Source organism: Neodiprion pinetum, chromosome 1 (genome assembly GCF_021155775.2).
Source record: "Neodiprion pinetum isolate iyNeoPine1 chromosome 1, iyNeoPine1.2, whole genome shotgun sequence".
NCBI classification, from domain to species: Eukaryota; Metazoa; Arthropoda; class Insecta; order Hymenoptera; family Diprionidae; genus Neodiprion; species Neodiprion pinetum.
Genome location: NC_060232.1, coordinates 18,730,700 through 18,752,761, shown reverse-complemented (window position 1 = coordinate 18,752,761; position 22,062 = coordinate 18,730,700). Strand labels below are relative to the sequence as shown.

General features: G+C 37.2%; 1 protein-coding gene and 1 long non-coding RNA gene across 3 annotated transcripts in view; both read left to right on the top strand.

Annotated features, from left to right (window-relative positions):
- Positions 1-22,062, top strand: part of LOC138190738 (two pore potassium channel protein sup-9-like) — a 1,051,447-nt gene that overhangs the window by 616,124 nt on the left and 413,261 nt on the right. The window lies entirely within an intron of this gene.
- Positions 16,830-17,639, top strand: LOC138190353 (uncharacterized). The gene is made up of 3 exons (XR_011176280.1): positions 16,830-16,868; positions 17,483-17,536; positions 17,623-17,639. It is a non-coding gene; the product is annotated as an uncharacterized lncRNA (long non-coding RNA).

Here is a 22,062-nt window from a genome sequence, read left to right as displayed (position 1 = left end):
TGAAGTTTCACATCCATCTAGCGAAAGAGAGAAAATTACACAGCCTGGAGAAATGATACACTCCGATGTATGCGGTCCGATAAACGTAAAATCGCCGCTTGGGTCGAGATACTTTGTACTTTTCAAAGACGACCGTACTGGATTCCGAAATGTTCACTTTATGCGGCACAAAGCAGAGATCTTAGATAGACTCAAGGACTATGAAGCTTTAGTCTCAAAGCAAACTGGCAATAGTGTGAAAACCTTGAAGTCTGACAATGGGAAAGAGTATCTCTCAAATCAGCTTAAAGATTTCTTACAAAAGAAAGGCATTGTCCATGAGTTATCGACGCCGTACGTTCCTGAACAAAACAGCCGTGCTGAGTGTGAAATGCGAACGCTAGTCGAAAGTGCGAGATCGATGTTGATTGCGAAGGATCTTCCTGAGGAACTGTGGGCGGAAGCTGTTAGTACGGCATCGTACGTTCTAAACAGAACGATTTGTAAACAGATCGACGGAATGACAGCCTACGAGAGGTGGTTTCAACGCAAGCCAGAAATCAAACACATACGCGTGTTTGGAAGTGATGCCTACGTAAGTGTGCCAAAACAAAAACGTAAGAAGCTGGATCCGAAAAGTAAAAGGATGACCTTCGTTGGCTACGAAGGAGAATCGAAGAATTATCGATTGTGGGATGCTAAAACCCGAAAAATAACAGTAAGCTGCAACGTCAAATTCAATGAAACCACATCAGTCAAGGATAAGTTGGAAGCTGTACGAAAACAAAATGACCACATAGTTATCGAAGATGACAGTGATTCTGAGGCTGAAGAGGATGAAGAGGACATCGGTGAGCCCGAAGACCAGCCTCAACTACCGGAAGTAATCGAAGTTGAACCTGAGGTGGATAATCAGAGATCGGGGAGAACACGGTTGCGTGATAGGAACCTGATCAGAAAAACTAGTCGCTTAGTTGACGAGATCGCACTCGTTGCTGATGCAGTGCCAGAGACATACGAAAGTGCAATTGCAAGTGATGAAGCTGATGAGTGGAAGAGTGCGATGTGTGAAGAAGTGGCGGCGCTTCGCGAAAACGAGACTTGGACACTAGAAAAGCTCCCGGTTGGGCAACGCGCGATCGGGTGTAAGTGGGTGTATACAAGAAAGACTGATTCGGAAGGCAATACCAAGCGACTCAAAGCTAGACTCGTAGCAAAAGGCTTTGCACAACGAGAAGGTATTGACTATTTCGAGACTTTTTCGCCAGTGGTCCGCTATGAATCGATAAGAATGCTCCTTGCCATAGCCGCAGCAAAGGATATGGAAGTAGTGCAGTTCGATGTAAAAACGGCGTTTCTTCATGGAGAATTAGAAGAAACTATTTACATGGGGCAGCCCCGTGGATTTGAAGATGAAGAGAAGGCTGGTGTAGTTTGCAGACTACATAAAAGCCTATACGGACTCAAGCAATCTCCACGCTGCTGGAATTCAAAATTTGTCGTATTTTTGTAGCAGTTCAATTTTGGTGCAACAGAAAGTGACCACTGCGTATTTTCCGGTAATGTAAGAGGAGCAAAAGTGTATCTGGCACTTTATGTGGACGATGGTCTACTACTATCATCATCGAAACCAGCAATAACAGTAGTACTGAGAAACTTGGAACAGCACTTCAAGATAACCATAGAAGATGGCAAGCAGTTTATCGGTCTCGAAATTGATCGTGATCGAAAGAACAGGACAATAAAAATTGGACAGAAGGTGTACATACAGAAAATTCTCAAGAAATTTCGAATGGAAGAAGCCAATCCGTCAACTGTCCCCGCTGAACCAGGCTTGCATCTGAGTCAAGAGCAGAGCCCTAGAAAAGAGGAGGAGAATAAGAATATACAGAGCATTCCATATCGTGAAGCAATTGGCTCCCTCCTGTTTGCTGCGAGAGTGAGCCGTCCCGATATAGAATACGCGGTCAACCAAGCTAGCCAATTCCTATCGAATTATGGGCAAGAACATTGGCAAGCAGTTAAGAAAATCTTCCGGTACCTGAAGGGAACCCTGGATTATGGGATTGTCTACGGAAGCAGTGGGAGTAACCTTGAACCTACTGGATTTACTGACGCAGACTATGCTGGATGTGTGGATACGCGAAAGTCGACGAACGGTTTCGTGTTTTTACTTAAGGTGCCGCTGACCTGGCATGTCCTATATATATTTCGTGATGTCAGAAGCGTGGAAATCGCCCGCACAAATCCTGATAAAACGGGGGTATGAATCTGACTAGGAAAATTTTTAAAAGATAGCTTGAATAAAATTTTACGTCTGTATCTCAGTCAGTACTATCGCAGATCATTGATAACGTCTAATAAAAATAATGATGAACTCAATAAAATCACGTCGCGTCAAACATGGCCGATCGGGCTAGCGACTTGTTGAATATTCACCGTTTGTACGATATCAGAATTTCTTTCACTTTTGCCAGGGAGATACCGACGTACAAAAACACACACGTAATCCGGGAAAACCTATAGCACCAATCAGTTTTCTGTAAATATGTCACGATTTGTGCGGGCGATTTTCAGGTGACAGGAGCCCGTTCTGATGCACGTGAAGTCTGTAATTTAGTTCAACGTTGAACCTCCAGAAGCGCTGTAGTCGACCGAAGCGGTACCAGATGGTAAAACGACATGGTAATACGCACACGCCCTATGTTTCTGCTAAAGCAACAATCTGCAGTGCCGACGAGAGCATAGGCTTTTAGGTGGATACGAAAAAATGTACAACTCACTCAGAATAACCGCTAGATTTTGAAACTCGTGCATATCATAAGGCATCGTTTGGAAATTGTAACATCAGTTCACAATCGCGGTAACTATTCGTAATCGCACGTAGCCCGACTGTATGTGAACGAGGCATTCCATGCGAAACCGACCAACCCGTGACCCCGACCAATTTCGATTCTATCGAAAATTTTACACTTTCTTGTACCTGCCAAAAGCAGTCTTTCTGGAATATTTTAGATGTTTGTGTCAACCCATCGAAACACCTTAAATTTATCAAAATTTCGCACAATTTTTTTTTTAAATGCTCATGGCTTTTCCAAAACCCGATATTAAAATAAAATACTGTTTCTTTTCTCGTTTCGAGTCGTAGTTCCGCAAAAAAAATTATTCTATTTCATTTTATTGAAGGGTTTTGGGGCATTCTACATCGAGTACGCACCACTTAAATCTGCCTTTTTTCGTCGATTTGATAGAAAATCATTAACAAAAACGAAAATACCTATCCCTTAATTCCTGTTCGTCGAAAAGGCAGATATAAATGGAGAATAATTGACATAGAATGCCCCATATACGCTCCGGATATCCTCATCTAATAGTAGCATCGATGTCCGCAAAATTGTCATACTTACAGATTATTGACCGAAAGATTAGATGCGGCAGTAAAATAAATACCGAAATTGCAGGAAACACGCAAGTATAGGCGTGAGGGTTTAGGGTTGAGATAAAAAATTGTGCTCTTGAACAGACCATTATTTATTTATTTACAGCAAATTTGGGAGGGGAGGGGGGTGGGCCGGTTGATAATCGTCCGAGCCTGTTCTAAAGATTACCCTAATACATACGCGAAATTGTTTCTGAACCGGATGTGTTTAACAATACTAGAAATACATCCCGCAAAAAATCTATGTCATTGTACATACATACAATTACTGCATACAACGGTTCAAGATTCGTGGCAAATATTTTACAGGGCCGATCCTTGTTAAAATTCTGATGAAGATTTGCTTGCCAATTTTTTCTGTTTTTAATTCTCAACAAATCAGGATTTCATACTTTATTTGCTTCGTTTCATTTGTCAATTACGCCTAGTTCTGAATGATGCTACCAAAATTTTTTTTTACATCAGACAAACTACCTGAAAGTTACTCATTAGGTGGAAATCGTTATAAAACTACATACCGTGACTTCTCGTAGATGGTATACGCTACGGATAAGCTAGCGAGTTTTGGGTTGGTTTCTGCATCGTATACGGCCTACGAAAAGTCGGGGTATGTGTTACTGCTGTACATCAAAGTCCGGCACAATCCTATAATATTTCACAGAAATTTGGAACTCTCGAAGAAATCAACTTCTTCGGATTCCAAGTACTATCCCTCACACGCTACTGTCCCCACTATCCGCGCGGCCGTCACTTCTGCGTTTCCTCGCGTACCGTCCACATCCACTTTTCGCGGCGAACGAAGCAAACGCGAGTGTTTTGGTAATTTGCCGTGTCACAAGTTCTAATCACGTGCAAATTTTCACGTGGCCAGTGTGTATACATATATTTGTTACAAACAAAAATAATCTTGTGAGTGCAACAATGGATAAGTTACGTCCCACGGCTGAACCAAAGAAAGGTTAAATTTGACGCGCCGACGAACGAATCGTTTGTTGCGATGGTAAGTGTTTTATACTGCAAGTTTCTGTTATGCAATTATAGATATCATTTACAAGAATCCTGCCAATTCTGCACTTGCTATGCAGGGTGATTCGTAATTCACAGCAAATACTTGACAGGGCGAATCCTTGTCAAAATTGGAGTCGACAGTTCCTAAGAAATTTTTCGGGAAAACGCCTTTTTTCATTCAAAGAAATGGAAATTTAATTTTTTCGGATTTCTGTTTCGATCAACCTTTTAATTTCTTGGGTCATCGTCAGAATTGATATCGAAATTTCCCAGTTAATTTGTAAATAATTTTGTACGAAAGTTTTTTTCTCACAGCTGTCTCGCAGGGGTCACTGGGAGTGTAAATTCAAAATGGCGACCGAATCATGCTTATGCGTATATTCGAAAAATGGTTTTTTAGGTTAAAATGGTTTTTCTTGAATAACTCGGCCGGTTTTGATTTTACAGAAAAACCGTAAAAACAAAAGCTGTATAAATTTTGATTCCCTACAAGTTTAGTTTCTACAGTTTTTCTTCTAGGATTAAGATTTTTGGAATTAAACCTGAAAAAATCGACAAATTCGAAATATTTCCATTATCTCGTTTATTTTCAACTTAATGGCATAAATTAATAGCAACAAACTTGTTAAGAATCAAATTCTGAACAACTTCGGTTCCTACCTTTTTTTCAAAAAATCGATATTTTAGGAATTCAACCCGAAAAGGAAGGATTCTCCGTCAACTCGGCCACTTTTTTTTCGACTATCTCAGATCTGCCCCACAATTGGTTACATCAAAGTACTACTAGAAGGTACTCCGCGTAAATTTTTTCAGATTTCTCAATTCATTATTTGAGAAATTGCTGTTTCTTTTTCAAATGAATATACACTACCGTTCATAAGTATAGAAAAACTCGCCCCAGAGTGTTCTCACTGTACCCATGATGTTCATTGTATTTCTACGAAAATGTATACCGTTGAGGAGTGGTGAGGGACTTCCAGCATTTTCATAGTATAGAAAAAAAATGTAGAAAACAAATCGTCTTGTTTACGTTTGCTTCGAAAGAGTGGCGTTCGAAAGATCGTCGTTTTGTTGACATTTGTTTCGATCGTCGTTCTGTTATACATTTTTCAAAATATTGAGTAACTAAATTGTATACGTGTTTCAAATTTTCTTTTCTCTGTTCTCTCCATATATAATCATTTTGATTTTTCGTTAGGAGTGTGCAGAACATAAGAATTGCTGAATGCTTCGTTGCGAATACCACAATTTTATCGGAGCCTAGATTCGAATGCTCGGAGAGTTCAATTATTATAATCGTACGGTAATTTTCTTTTCCGATAATTGGAGAAATTTACACGTGTTGACATATACCCTAAGTACAATGCAAATATGCGAGAAATTTCAAATCTTGAGGAAAATAAACGACTGTTATTATTTCATCATGTAAACCATAAAAAGTCAGTTGGGACGAAATTGAGGTTCTTGAGTCAGAAATATCATTCTGACAAAATGTGACCGCGTATTTTCCAAAACAATGAAAGCTTTTTCGAAGTGATATGTGAGCATAAAAAGTCAAAACCTATTTCTACGATTTTTTTCTTCCGGAAGCACCGAGTCATTCAATTTTGTTGCAAAATGAGCGCGCAGCAAACTTGAAGAATCAATATCTCATCTCCGGTTCTATTTGACGTAGAAAAATTATTCACAGCACATTCGCGAGCAGAGAGGATAAGCTTTCGTAGAAAACTTTGGTTTATCCGGAAACATTGAACATTGTCATAGTTATCAACGAACGAATTGTTTAATGGTACCATTTTTTGGCGAGGCTTCTACCATTTTATACATTCTGTAAAAAATCTTTCTGATTACAAATAATCCGTCGGGTTTGACGAGGAATTTCCCATTCATATTCATTCCGAATGACCTACATTAGATATCTGCTATCGGTAGTAAAATATTGAACACGGTGAAATTTAGAGTGATTCATAAAAAATGAATATCTTAATTTCAAAAGAATTATCTCAAGTTTTCGGATTATTCAAGATGATCAAAATTTTTAATCACACTATTCCATTTCGTCAGATTCGACCATTCACTTTTAACATTTTTGGGTATAGTGAGATGGCGCCGACACATGGCTGTAAAAGAACAGAAGAAGACCCATGTATTTGTATGAGTCCTTATATGATAGGGAGGGCAGGGCACGAATTGTGTGACAAAGTATATTTTTATCGACAAGTACTAATCATGTTATGGATTCTGCATTGAAAAAGCGAAACAACCAAATGAACACGCTTATATTTTACAGGATAATCCGTCGTAACCGTTGGACGGACGCAATGTCACATGCCGCGAGGATATTTTCATGGAGTGGTGAACTATGTTCAAATTACATTACTTCGCAATGGATGTTAGAAACTCCCATCAACCGGGAGAAGGAACTGTTTCGCACAACCCGCAGCTTCATAGTTACCTCGAATCTCAGATACTATTTCCTTGCATTTAATATTTCAGAGGGTATAAAAATAATCCTCAACGTCGATGTCAACAATTGTTTCATATATCCATAGTAACATGAATAAAGTGTTCCAATATTGTATATAATCATTTTTTGAAACCCTTTTCACTAGTAAAATAGCTTCGATCATGAAATTATTTCATTATTGTCAGTAGAGTTGTGTGTAACAAGCGATGTACAATTTCAGAATGATTCCGATACAGTAATACACCGAAGTTACGCTATGGGTCTTTCCGGCATTGACGGCGTAAGTCGAAAAAAACGTAAGTCGGGGTGCACGTTTTATACAAGTGTATAATGTACATATATATATATATATATATATGTATAAATACTCACCAGAGATAATCATGTATGTACCACATAGAAAACCTCTGAAGAAGAATGAGAAATACTCTTTATTTTGGAAATACAAAATGTTCGAGCACAGTCGTCTGCCGACACAAAGATTTTTTTTTCTCGCGCACAGTCACTATCCGTAGACTGAGCGAATAATCGAATACAATGTAATGCACGGACGAAAAATAAACATGATCATTCAAATTTGCGACATGGAGAAGCGGAGTTGGGCGGGGGGGGGGGGGGGGGGGACGACCGATGGCGTAACTCCATAAAATGAGACCACAACGATTCGTACCCGTTTTGTTTCAATCGTATTTTTCGAATATATTTCCAAATATTTACAAATGGTGAATAGTGATATTTTTAATATTGCGCGATATGTTTTAATGTATATGGGACATTCTTTTACAACCAAACACCTTTGTGACCGACACATTTTTGATTCAGCTGAAATTTTTTTTGACGAGTTCTATACCGAAAAAATAGGGATACGTATTCGAGGATTTTTTATTTCACATATTTCGTAAAATAGAGGGGATGGAAAATTTGATAATTTGGTGTTTTTTGGCTTGGAAGACTCACTTTCAAAAATTCATAACGCCGGTTCTATTTCAGCTGGAAAGTTCGTTTTTTTTATCTCAAAGCTGATGAAATGAATTTTATTATAACAATTCTTTCATTAACGATTATTCCGAAGTTTATACTGTTATAAACAATTAATATGTTTCGATCGATTTTTAAAAATTGCCTCAACCTCGTAGCGAGTTCTTAGCACAACCATCGTATTCTACGTCAAATTTTTTATCCATAACGTATTTTGAATTGATGGAGAATACGATGGTCGTGCTGAGAACTCGCTACGAGGTGAAGGCAATTGCTAAAAATCGATTTAAACATATTAATTATTTATAACAATATAAATTCCGGTTAATCGTAAATGAAACAATTGTTGTATTAAAATTCATTTTATTAGCTTTGGGTTGAAAAAACGAACTTTTCAGCTCAAACAGAACCGGCGTTATGAATTTTTGAAAATGAGTTCTCCGTGCCAGAAAACACCAAATTATCGATCCCCTCTATGTTACGAAATATGTAAAATAAAAAAATCCTCTAATACGTATCCCTATTTTTTCGATATAGAACCCGTGAAAAAATTTTAAGCTACATCAAAATTGTGTCGGTCGATTTTTATCTAAATCTCTCCGATTCGTCAAAGAATGTCCCATATTCAAAGGTGTTTCACAGAACAATAAATTGAATTTGCTATATTCGCCGTAAAACCATCAAAATAATCAGTTCGGTCGTGATGCAATCGCTACACATATGACGTCATCATTTGCATGAAAAATTCGGGTCAATCCTGTTGGTATGGTTACCGACTCAGATTCAGGCCTCTTACCGACCGCGTTTTGTCTAATATTGTGTTGCGCTTCTCCCCGGTGGAGAGTACCACCTTCGAATGGTTTGGAACCGAGGAAACTTACGCAGAGGGCGCTTCGATCGATTACAACTTTTAGATCCAGGTCAGCGGCACCTTAACGGTGGTGCGATTTCATGGTCTAGCCAACGACAACGAGTCGTAGCGCTTTCGACTACAGAGGCAGTGTATATCGCTCTCGCACACGGTACCAAAGATGCGATATGGTTACGCAGAATTTTAGGTGAAATAGGCTTTAAGAGTTATACTATACCTATGTACGTTGATAATCGATCTGCGATCGACTTAGCAAAAAATCCAGAGTACCATAAGAAAACTAAACATATAGATGTTCGGTTTCATTTTGTACGCAACGTAAATGAGCGTGGTGAAATATCTGTAAGACACGTAGAAAGTAAAGAGCAACTTGCAGACATTTTTACTAAACCATTGTCGAAACAACAGTTTGAGTACATAAGAGAGAGACTGAGTATTGTACGCCAGTCTTAATAAGTGGGAGTGTTGGAATATTGAGTATTAAGAAGTTCCCGCTAGAAAGCAAAAGTCTGTTGTAGTTAAGGAAGTGGTGCCACCAGTGGCATGAGATATAATCCACTGTTGCGACCTTTCCTTTTCTATGTTTTTGTTTATTTTTCTTTTTCTTTTGCAGGCTCTTGAGAGGCAGTACTCTCTATGCCGTGTAACGGACATCATCATAAACAAAACCTCTCCTCTAACCACTATTCAAATTATTTCGTTTATTCAACAAAAATACTGTTATTTGTGTTTATCCAATTAAAAATAGAAGTGCACCTTTATTATCCTGAATAATAAAAAATCCCAAGAAGTTAATTCTCAAACGTTCCAACACTGATTTGAATGCCGTGATTCAGGCTTCGATCACGGAAAACTTTAAAATCACCCTAAATAAAATCGAGTGGTTGTTGCCCTACATCAAACTGGCAGATAAACCGAAAATCCAGCTACTCAACTACATCGCCAAGGATCCGGCCATATCCATGAGTTTTCGTTCTTGGGAAACGTACGTGTATCCGAATGCTCCCATCAACAACGCGGCATATATGGTCAGTCAAGACATAGACGCAGCTTGAGAAGCCGAGATATGTCGTTCTAGGATTTCAAACTGCAAGAAGAAACGAGCCTCTGAGAAATGCCAGCGTATTTGCTCATTGTCGGATCAGAGATATAAAACTCTTCCTCAACTCACAGTGCTATCCCTACGGAAATATGCATCTTGATATATACAATAATCAATACACCATTCTCTATGATATGTATATTTGGTTTCAAATGACCTACTGCAACAAAGAAGCTGAGCCTTTGCTATCGAAGCGTGAATTTATAAACTGAGCCCCCCTTATCGCCATCGATTGCTCCAAGCAGAACGAAACATTGAAAACTGGACCTGTGGACATTTCATTGGAATTTGACTCTAGCATTGCGTTTCCCCCACACACTTCTGCCTACTGCATGATCTTGCATGACCGCATTGTTGAATATGATCCGATTAGTGGTACTGTAAAAAAATTGGTATAAGTCAATTTTGAGATAGAATGTTTAATTATTATTACTATTATTGTGTGAATAATGAAAATATCTGTAAAGTTATTTGCTCAATTTAAAATATGATGATCTATCACCATTATTATGTATAACCTGAAAACAGAATGTAATTGTTGATGAATAAAAAACATCCATTCAAAGCATCCAGCCGCTATTATTTGAAAAGTTCACCCACCCATACCCACATGATAAATAAAACAATAGAAAATTTCTACCTATTAATGGAATATTTCTTTCTTTGAACTATTTGGGGATTTACCTTCAGGGTTGTGGTGTACTGTGTGACAAAGCTATAAAATAATGCTAATTATGCCATCAATAAACTGTGATTAATAAGTATTTTTATTTTTTTCAACAGATGCTGCCTCCAACAATGCATTCATATATATATATATATGTATATATATACATATGTATAATTTCTCGATTAATTCTCGATTATGACTCGGAAACGGCTTGTCTGACAAAAATTTATAATCAGACTTTTTTCGTAGGGAATTCAATTTTATAAAGGGATAAGTGAACATGAATTTTTTCACTTTAATATTTCGACAGTTCTGACGTAAAACATCAAATTATTACTAAAAATCAAAAATAGCGATGATAGACCTCTTAAAGTTAATATTAAGGGCTTAAAATTTCATGAAATTTTTTTTTTGCCATACTGAATGATATTCTCAATATATTTTTCAAAAAAAAAATAGTCAATTTTTTTGGCCCAGTCTAATATATATATATATATATATTAGACTGATATATATGAATATATATGTATATATATATATTAATATATATTAATAAACAAAATATGATTAACAAACTGTGAGAAATTTGAAAGATAGCTAAAAGTTCACATACTGATATGTTTGTTCCACCTCCTATACGTTTCAACGTATGTTTAAGGGACAACACTACTGTGGCCCCCTGTTTTTTTTTACATTTTTCAACAATTTTTTCTTGTGGGAAACATAAGAGATATTAGAATAAAAAATTTCCGTTTTTTTCCTTGTTTATTAATTCTTCAGAAAACATTTTTTACATATTTATCACGCCGCATGGTGGCGCTGGGGAAGCTCCCGCGTCAGGTGCTGTTGTCTCCGCAGTGGTTCGCGGCACGCAGCGAAACTCTCTTCAACGTCGACTTAAAAAAAAATTCGCAGTGTTTTCGTTAATAGTATGATATTTTGAAGTGAAGTGCGTAGGGATTTGGAAAAAAAATGATTTTTAAATAATAGGCACGGTTTTGAAATTAATGCATGATTTTTGAGCAAAATTTCTCGTCGAAACATGCTATAACATTTATTATTATTGAGATATCGAAAAAATCCTATGTAGTTCATTAGATAATCTATTTTCATTAGTACAGTAAAAATTTGAAGTTGATCGGATGAAAATTGCTTGAGTTTTGCTGCGTGCCGCACTCAAAAAAGTCGTTTCGAGAAAAACGCTTTCAAAGTTTTAGGTTTGTTAATTTGTCCCACTCCGGAGGCAAAAAAATCATTGATATTGCAACTGATATCGCAGTATTAGTATTAAATGATGGCCTGAGAAGCCTCATGAAAGTTCTGGAGACGTTGGGGATAATTATCGGCCCAAATTGTTTCAACTTTTGCGTTAAGACCGACGCAGCGCGGAGCGCTGCACCGCTCCACAAAATATTCAATATCTACGAAAATAATTATTTTTTTGACCTGGGTCCAACGGCATCTTAATCTTAAAAGTATTTTAGATTTTTTTAAATGTTTTTCATAAAATCGATTTTTTGAAACCGTTGTTACGTCCATGAGTAGAGTTTACTCCTGAGCGGAGGGAGTAACCTGGTTGGCTTCGCTTTCACGTTTCAGGTCAACCGGAAATCAGGATGAGGATTGAATAAACTTGAGTATGTTTGATATATCGATTATATGTTTATTGCGTAGAACTTGAGATACCGGTAGGAATGAATTGTGCTGTGCGAAAGATATATGTATAAGAAGTCCAGATGTGGAGTTGTCGGGAGTTGGAATAGGAGTGTAGCTAGAGACTTGAAACGCACGGGTGCAGAAAAGGTGTGAAGATGCTAAAGGTAGGAAATAGAATTTGATGAGTAAGCGCGATAGTGAATAGCGTGAGACTACGTAGAGATAAGAGGACAGGACAGAGACCATGAGATTAATGTAAGAACTGTGGAAGAGTTAGCGAGTAGGAAAAATAGAGAGAAGTGGCATGATGGACGTAAACCCCCCCCCCCCCCCCCCCCGTCAGAGGGAGCATAGCGGTAGATATGGTCCCGAATATGGAAAGCAAGAACGTGGAAATGTCATATACAGTAGCGAAACATGATTTCAAAGTATGTGCTTAAAATTAGTTTTACAATTTTTCTTATTATGGGTAGTGTATGGTATTTATAATCTGAATATAATATGTTGTCCGTATATATGAAAATGATAATTGGTGTGTGTTTACAAGTATGTAGTCGCAGTATGAATGTAGATTGAATATTGATTGATGCGTTCAGCAACATTAATTGGATATTTGAGGATAAGTGTTTGTAATAGTAAGTTTATGTTTCAGATAGTATGGTTCATATTCTGGATTGCGTATGAGCGTAAGGCATATAGTTATAATACTGTAACGATTTAGGCGTTACGTTAATAAAATATGGATCCGCGAGTTTACTTATTATCAAATCAAAGGCGTGAACAAAAATATCGTGATAAATGCTTTTAATGCAATATACGTGTTTCTTGTTTAAAGTCTGAAACAAGACTGTTTTTACAATAATATCGGTTGGCGCAGCAACCTTATTCTTTTTAGAGACATAAGAGGTTTATAAACGTCTTTTATCTATGCTGACTACTAGATCATTAAAGAGGGGGCAAAACGGGTGATTTCACCCTTTGTAACAATACTATGGTTACATAATGTTGTTTAAAGCTAGGCGCCTAGGGTTAATGCGCATGGAAGCGGGTTAGTACACTTAAAATTAAACAACAATGATTTCTTTGATTCGCTGGGTCCTAAGTAATACTATTTTTTTATTTTTTTTTTTTGAGATACAGAGTTTGACCTATTCATACGATGATATCGGTTATGAGTGTAGATATATTTTGGGCTAATTGTAAACTAAGGGTATAAGATCGTCATTACAATCACTTTAATGCAGTAGTGTACACAAGCATATATTTTACTTATGTCTGTTTGGTAGCGCAACAGCAGATCTTGGTAGCAATATAGTAGTTGCCTATTTGTAATAAGGTTTTCGTAAGGTTTTAAGTACTTGTGGGCTTAAAGGAAGCGGAGGTGGTGTGTAAGGAACTGCATCATGGGTTTCTACTTCGTTGGGAATGGGTAGGACAGAAGAAGTAGGTGGGTGGATAATATTTAGCTCGATTGGATTGTCACACCCTGTTTGTCTGGCTCTGAATGTCTGGTTCGTTTTTATTGCTTTACAATGTATGCACAGAGTACTGACTTTGCCAAGGCATGAGTGACGGTAGAATAAGTATAGGGTTGCGAGAGATAGTAAACCTACACCGCTGTAAGAGCGTCCTTGATGTGAGACATAGCGCTGTGTGCGGTGGTGTGTGCTGATGTCAGTAGCTTGTTTTACGATATCATGCAGCGATAGTCCGGTATTGGCCAAGGCATATACATTCATGTGCGAGGTTTTGTGGAGTGGGGGGATTGCAATTAAGGATAAATTTTTGGTTTCATTTAAATTAAGGTTTTGGTATATCCGGTCCAGATCGAGGGTAAAGTTCGGGATGTATGAGTGGGTTTCAGATGAGGTCGAATACCTAGTTGTGGAGAGTGTTACCTCACCTGTGTGACCGGTGCACTTATTATTTAGTCGTAATATTCCGGCTCCTGAAATGGCGATTCACGAGATGTGGTCGCTCGGACATAATATGTGTACGGTTTCTGGTTTTGCTGAGGAAAATATCCAAGCGTTGGTGACGGAAAGTTCCGTCCAATATGTGCCTTCGAAAGATGTTAGTCTAACGTCGCAATTTTTTGTTACTGATTGTGAGGAGTGGAGAAACAAGTCGACTTCGCATAGCTTGTGGATTCCGCTGTGGAATAGTGGTTGACTTTGTCTGCAAATGCATCTGTTCTGCTGAGTAATATTATTCTTGGATATGTAGGTCGAGACATCAAAACACTTTTTTATTGTGTTAACGTTTCAGCCCTGATGGGGGCCTTCCTCAGAACAATTTTATTTAAAAGATCTGTCACGAACAGAAATAATAGAATAATGTACAACTCCGTTATAAAAGAATTAAACATAAGTGGTTTAGATAATAAGCAGGGATGTTTATGCAGATATAAATGAGAGGAATTACCTAGTGTGGGATGACACTTTCAATTCCCGAAGAACAGGAACCACTAGTATGTAGTGAATGCGTTAGAATAATAGAATACGAACAACAAAATACAAAAAAACACTGCGATCGCGATACGTAACTCCCAAACATTCATGATTATTGTTAATTTAATAAAACACATAGCGACCGTTTTAGGTTTGAGTTTGGAGCACTTTTGGACATGTGGAACGTCCAGTGTGTAGTGGGGGGAGATCGATATCGATCATTATCAGAGCAAACACAGAGTCAACGGGTTAAATGGAAACTAGAATTTGTTAAAAAGGTAAAATCAGGAGCAAGCTCAGTCGGTAATGGATAGTTACGTTGGGTGTATCACAGAGGTGTAAATAGTACTCAGATGTTCAATATCTTGTCTTTGATTGACGGAATTGGGATGTGCAACAATATTGCACATTTCTAACAATAATCTATTGTAATACAATGGTTCAACGTCAATAATGCTGGCTTGAAAATAATTGAATGAATGGTCGAAATCGATGGCATGCCTCGTCAGTGCAGTATAATTATCCTCGTATTCGACTTTACCTGATTCATCAGGTACTACAAAGAAATGACTATCCAACTCGTCTGCTCAACAAACATATACAGGTGAAATACGATTCCATTTTGTCATCGATTAGTTCTAACAACAACAATTATGCATCTGGTGCACAAGTTGATCAAAAAAACTTTGTTTCCATCCCATACGTTGCGGGTTTGTTTGAGTCACTCAACAGAATATTTTCTAAGTATAAAATCCAATTTGTGGGAAAAAGTGCACATGATCTATCCTCTATGTTTGACTCTGGTAAGGATCCTTTACCCCCGTGTATGCGTTCTTGTCTAGTCTATAAAATTCCCTGTAACCAATGCAACATGTCCTACATAGGTCAAACAAGTAGGCAACTACACACCAGGATAACTGAACATAAACGCAATATCCATGAACATGAGGATAATTATACTGCACTGACTAGGCATGCCATCGATTTTGATCATTCATTCAATTATTCTCAAGCCAGCATTATAGACGTTGAACTATTGTATTACAATAGGTTATTGTTAGAATTGTGCGATATCGTTGCACATCCCAATTCTGTCAATCAAAGACAAGATATTGAACATCTGAGTACTATTTACACCTCTGTGATACACCCATCGTAACTACCTATTACCGACTGAGCTTGCTCTCGATTTTACATTCTTACATTTCCTGATTTCTATTTAACCCGTTGACTCTGTGCTTGCTCTGATAATGACTGATATCGGTCTCCCCCCACTACGCACTGGACGTTCCACACGTTCAAAAGTGCTCCAGACTCAAAACCTCAAACTGTCGTTGTGTGTTTTCATTCAATTAACAACCAGGACGAATGCTTGGGAGTTTCGTATCGCTGTCGTAGTGTTTTTTAAAAATGAACATTTGTGTTTTACTCGGTTATTCTAACACGCATTTACTACGTACTAGTTGGTTCCTTTTCTTCGTTATTTGAAAGTGTCAGTTCATCATCAGGTACTTCCTCTCATTTATATTAGCACAAACATCCACCTAAACCTTTCACATTTAATTTTGTTATAGCTAAGTTGTACATTATTTTCAAATTTCTGTTCGTGCAGATGTTCTGAAATAAATTGTTCTGAGGAGGGCCCCCATCTGGGCTGAAACGTTGACACAAAAAAGTGTTTTTTTGTTCACGACCTGCATATCCAAGAATAATATTACTCAACAATTCAGCAAGGTCAAGAAAATTCGTTTTCGTTATCAATTTATTCCACAACTTTTTGCAAAGGATATGTGGAAGACTATATATACTTTATTATATGAGAGCGGACTTGATTCAAATTTTTATACATATTTTTTTGGAGTTTACTCCTTAAGAAACGATTTGAGTTATAGGGCCCGGTACGGAAATTATATGAGGAGTAAAATTAAGTGTAACACGAAAACTTGAGGCGTTATAGAAAGAGACAAACATATACCGGGACAATCTCTTGAAACTATACATATAACGCGCATGCGCCAAATAATTTGATCTCATTGGTCGGTGAAATCGCGCCGCGGTGATGTTTTCATCTGCTGAGCAAGGCGCCAACGTACACAAAATGAAACAAAAGCTGTAATTCTCTCGCGCGTAAAGCCGTGGATTGAGGTTCATATCAAATGATACAGAAATTGGGTGTTATTTATTGAAAGAAGAAATCTGAAATTCAACGTGAAATGTCATTAACAAGTGGGAGTCTGGACAAACAGAGGTAGGTAAGTAAAAACAATGTTTATTGTGAACAGATTCTTTATTTACATAAAATTAAAAATAAATGAATGGTTGAGACCCAGTAGAAGGTATTTCCAGAGTAGATTCGTTACGGTGCAGTGCTCCAGAAGTCAGTAATTAGTGCCGATGAACATGAAATTAATAAAAGAAATGAGTAACAAGGAATAAAGAAATTATTCATCTTAAACACGAAGTTTAGGAGGACACAGAGTAGCAATTAACAGAAAACGTACCCGACACAATAATCACAAAAACCCTCGCCGACATCATTGATTAGTTGACAAAGTTTTTGCAGCTCCATTGTACAACAATCAATGTTCCGTTAACAAAGAGGGTTCACCAGATATCCAAGAATAAAAAGAGAAAAAGAACAACAGTTAATATTACAGTGTAAATCATGCTACTAATGAAAAATTAGGAAACAAAACAATAACTTACAAGACAATCGTCCGATAACACTGGGAGACCAATCTCCACTCTTCTGATCACCCCTCGTCTGGCCATTGGTTGCCTTTCAAAAAGTGCTGCCTTTTTTTTTGCCTTCAAAAATACCGAAAGATCCTGTTTGATAATAATAGCTTCTAATATTTTCAGGTACGAAATAATTCATTGTCAAAGCGGGACTAAATTTGTCAGGCATGGAAGCATGTAAGTAAATTTCCAATTACGTGATCTTTGACAATGACAATATTTTAACATGGATTCAATGATAAAATTCGTTTTTTTTTCAGCAGGCTCGAAGTTTAAACTTTAATTAACACGAGGAAAATTATGCCTTACCTGATGGTCAAAACGTTTAGGTGGCAAGGATCCTGGTTTCTCGAGCGGTGCAATCATTAGAACCATTGAACCTGGTTGTTTCGTCAGACATCAGGTGCCAGAGTGAATTTTATCAGGCCATCGCCACCTTCTTAACATCAGTTGAGGCAAAACTCAAGAGCGGGATATACTACAGATCACAATGGCTGAATATCCCATCATTTTACTTTGATCGAGCCAATAGCGATAAGTTTGTTACTTAACCGTTGCTGCCAATTCATTCTACCGAGGAATCATTCTGTGCACCATTGTAATTTAAGCATTATTATTGACCAGCATTGTTTTTCAAACTTTATACCATTTGATTTGGTATCTTATTTTGAAGCTTACTTTTACTCTCTTTGGCATTGAATTCAGATAAATAGTTTTTCAAGTCCTCAATTAGATTGTAGGGTTGAATTTTGCTAGGCAAACTGAATCAATCTAAATCTAGAACTGTTAAATAAGTTCAGTTAAAAATGTCTTTAAATTTAATCTTAGTTGACGGTGTCATCTGGCTAGCTAGTTGCACGATAACTTGAAACCAAATTCAATTTTACACTCTTTGTAGGGTCCTACGCTAAGACTGAAAGCTTGTGAATCTCCATGTACCGCAATTATTTCTGCATTTCATGTTAGCATTATCTGGAGCAAAAAAAATCCCATTTTAAGATTGAAAATGGAACCTGAAACACAGAGTTATTCAATAGCACGAATTGAAAACCAAGAATTTTATAATGGTTTCTGCAACAAAGGGACTCTTTCCAAATATCCTTGTTAGAAGGTGATGTTCGGAGGACTATGAACAAGATATTGTATCGGATTACATTATTTGGAAAAAAATCTTCATAAACTTCGTTAAAAATTAGATATTCATTTATTTTGATGGAACAAGGGACACAATCTTTACATTACTTTAAAATTGACATTACTCCAAAACATGATTGTCCTTGAAGCTAATTGTGACATCGAGGCGCATTTTGAGAAACTTGATTTTCAACTTGTGTCACAGGATGTGATTTACGTTCCTGAGTTCTACGCTTTCGATTAGATTTTCTTTGTTTCGAACCGCACTAACATGAAATACAGAAATCATTTTAATAAATCTAATATCACTTGAATTTTCAATTTGAGTATTAGGTTCCCTTCATTTATTTAATCGAACATCATTGAAAATTTGCGAAATAAATTCTGATAATCATTCGGAAATTTTAAATAGTAGTAGCAATAATTTGTTAATCGGAAAAAATACATTGACTATCGACTATTCGTAAATTTTGTTGAACTATTTTCAAGAAAAAAAAGATTCACAGTTCCGTTACAGATAGTGAGATATTTAAATTTCTTGAATGCTCGGTTTAATGTCTCATTTTCGAAAGTGATAAAATTCAATATTACCGCCTGAAATCACAAAAGAGTGAGAAAGTTGCTTAGTTGCTTGAAAGTGGCGATGATCTTTGTACGTCTGATAAATTGAATGGGCAGATAACAGTGAATATCAGAGATGTAATTATTTTAGCCGTATCACCTGTTGATAGATAAAATTTCCATTGTTATTTCTAATGTACGAAATAATAAAAATGATTAAATAAAGTGTTCGCACCTACCTGCTGCGTTTCTTCCAAGCACCCAACATTCAAACAGATTTCTCATTTAAGTCGAATAAAGCCAATTTTCAAAGAGCATTAGCATCAACTTTTCGAGTCACTACCTCGACTGTTTGAGATTCTTACCTCCAAAATTCGTATGAACTACAACGCCGCCAGAAACAGAGTTTGACGTCCGAGAAACTCGGAGTGGCTAACCTGCCCGAGCAGCCGATAAAACTCGCGCATGCGCATTGTATGTATAGTTTCAAGAGATTGTCCCGGTATATTGAACGTGCAAAAGAATGAGATGGAATACATGACACAGCGTATCCTATTCTCGGGGTCTCCTCTTTGTGCAGTGCTTCGTAGTCTCACTGTATAGTTCACTACCTCTGGTCTGAGAGTTGAATGTGTGCGTCTGTTTGTACGTGTGTGTTGTGTGCCTGCGTATGAATTTATAAGACGTAACGTTATCACGCCAAAATATTTGAAAATATGGAAGAAATTGATTTAGATGATAATGAAGAAAAATCCGAAAAACACACGTATGCGGTTAATTGGTAAGCTTATTGTTTACATTTATAAATAATATACATTTCAAATACGAACAACTAGATCTTTTATTGAGTGTTTTTATCATTTTTGATTAAATGATCTAATATACATATTTTACATTTATATAATATTTTATATTACTTATATCAACCCTTAGCGGCACATATTTTTCCTTACTTACTATCAACTTGGATTTTGTACTCGAGGGTTTTTGGGGTCGCTGATTACGAATCCGCAGTCAAAATTTAAAAATTCAAGATGGCGGATTCAATATGGTGGACCAAAACGCAAAAAGGCGTTTGATGAGAGCGAAAGTTGGTACTCGGAGGTTTTCAGGGTCGCTGATTACAAATCCGCACTCAAAAGTTAGAAATTCAAGATGGCGGATCCAATATGTTGGACCAAAATGCAAAAAGTCGTTTGACAAGAGCGAAAGTTCGTACTCAGGGGTTTTCGAAGTCGATGATTGTGAATCCGCACTTGAAAGTTAGAAATTCAAGATGGCGGATTTAAGATGGCGGACCAAAACGCAGAAGTCGTTTGACGAGAGCGAAAGTAGGCACCCGGGGGTTTTCAGGGTCGCTAATTACGAATCTGCACTCAAAAATTAGAAATTCGAGATGGCGGATCCAATATGGCAGACCAAAACGCAAAAAGTCGCATGACGAAAGCGAAAGTTGGCACTGGAAAGTTTTCAGAGTCGCCAATTATGAATCCGCACTCAAAAGCTAGAAATTCAAGATGGCGGATCCAATATGGTGGACCGAAAATGTAAAAAGTCGTTAGCCGGGAACGAAAGTCGGTACTCAGGGGTTTTTGCGATCACTTATTACGAATATGCACTCAAAATTTGAAAATTTTTGAAGCAATATAAATCATCCGAATAATTACAGATATATATTTGTTTCTCTTATCATTTTGGAAGATGCGTTTATTTACCCTCTTTTTCTATTCGATATATATCATAATTATCGTTCGTAAGGAGTAAAATCCAGTCGTGCGTCGGAGCTGACACACACTTTTTTTGTGTATTTTTAGAGTTTCATAATACATTTTTTTTGTGGGGATATAGATAAAGCTACGGACGTAAATGTACTTGTCTTCAGTTTTTTACACCAATTTTGGTGTTTTTGGGGTTTATTTCACGACTTTTTGCGAAGTGTTGGTACTTTTAATATTCAAAATCGTCGGAAATTCTAAGATAAAAATTCATACGTATTCTGAAAAATCAATGAATTCATTTCATTTGCAATAAAAGAAATTACTAGAGATCCGTTGAACAAATTTTTGCTTCATCAATTTATTACTTGGATAATGGAACGGAATGAATAACAATTAAAAAAAAAAACCAAATTCGTTTGTATTAGAATGAGGCTTTGTTAAATTTTCCCTATTAAATCTTCATTCATATATTTCTTTTCACTACGAGCCTACGTACAAAATCCGGAGGCCCAAACATTTCATATTGATTCGTTATCGTATTGATATAATGTTTCATATAAATTATTATATCATATGACAACGAATGGATATGTTGAATTTGTATAGAATGTCCCATATATACACCTGATCCACCCAGTGTGTGTTGGAACGTTGGGGTTAGCCGCTCGTGGCCGACGGTGTGTGGTGTGCATGCGTCCGTGAGCCGAGCGTTTTGCCGTGTGGGTATGCCCGCGCAAGTACGTTCTAACTCACCTACGCGCACCGCACACACGCAAAAAAAAAGACAACGTGCGATCTGTATTATCCACCAGGATCATATTTATGATCATCATGTTGGGGTAGCCCTAAAAGAACTCCGCAGCATCGACGGTGTGCGGCTGACTTCAGTCTCGTTGCCGGGTGTCATGACGATTTCCATGCGTAAATAATCATAATAATAAAAAGTGTGCAATGACGACGAAATTCTATAATAATGAAATGAAACGAAGTCGATCATGTTATAAAGCTATGTCGGCGACATTCTTATAGCCACAGCCTTCGTTATTGTCTCAATCAAAAGAGAAAAAAAAAAATGAAAAATATACACTGGTGGATTTTTTTCGAGACTCTATAATTGATTGGCTATGAGGAAAATAAATTTTTGTATATAGATATAGTCCTGTGTATAAGCAATTTGTGCGGAGTAAGAGTGTCGCGGGCTGTCGAAAAAATGTACTTCTCTCGAGTCGCTACCGCGACTCTTGATGTACCATCAATAAAAAATCTCGTGACATCCTTCATTTCCTGTTC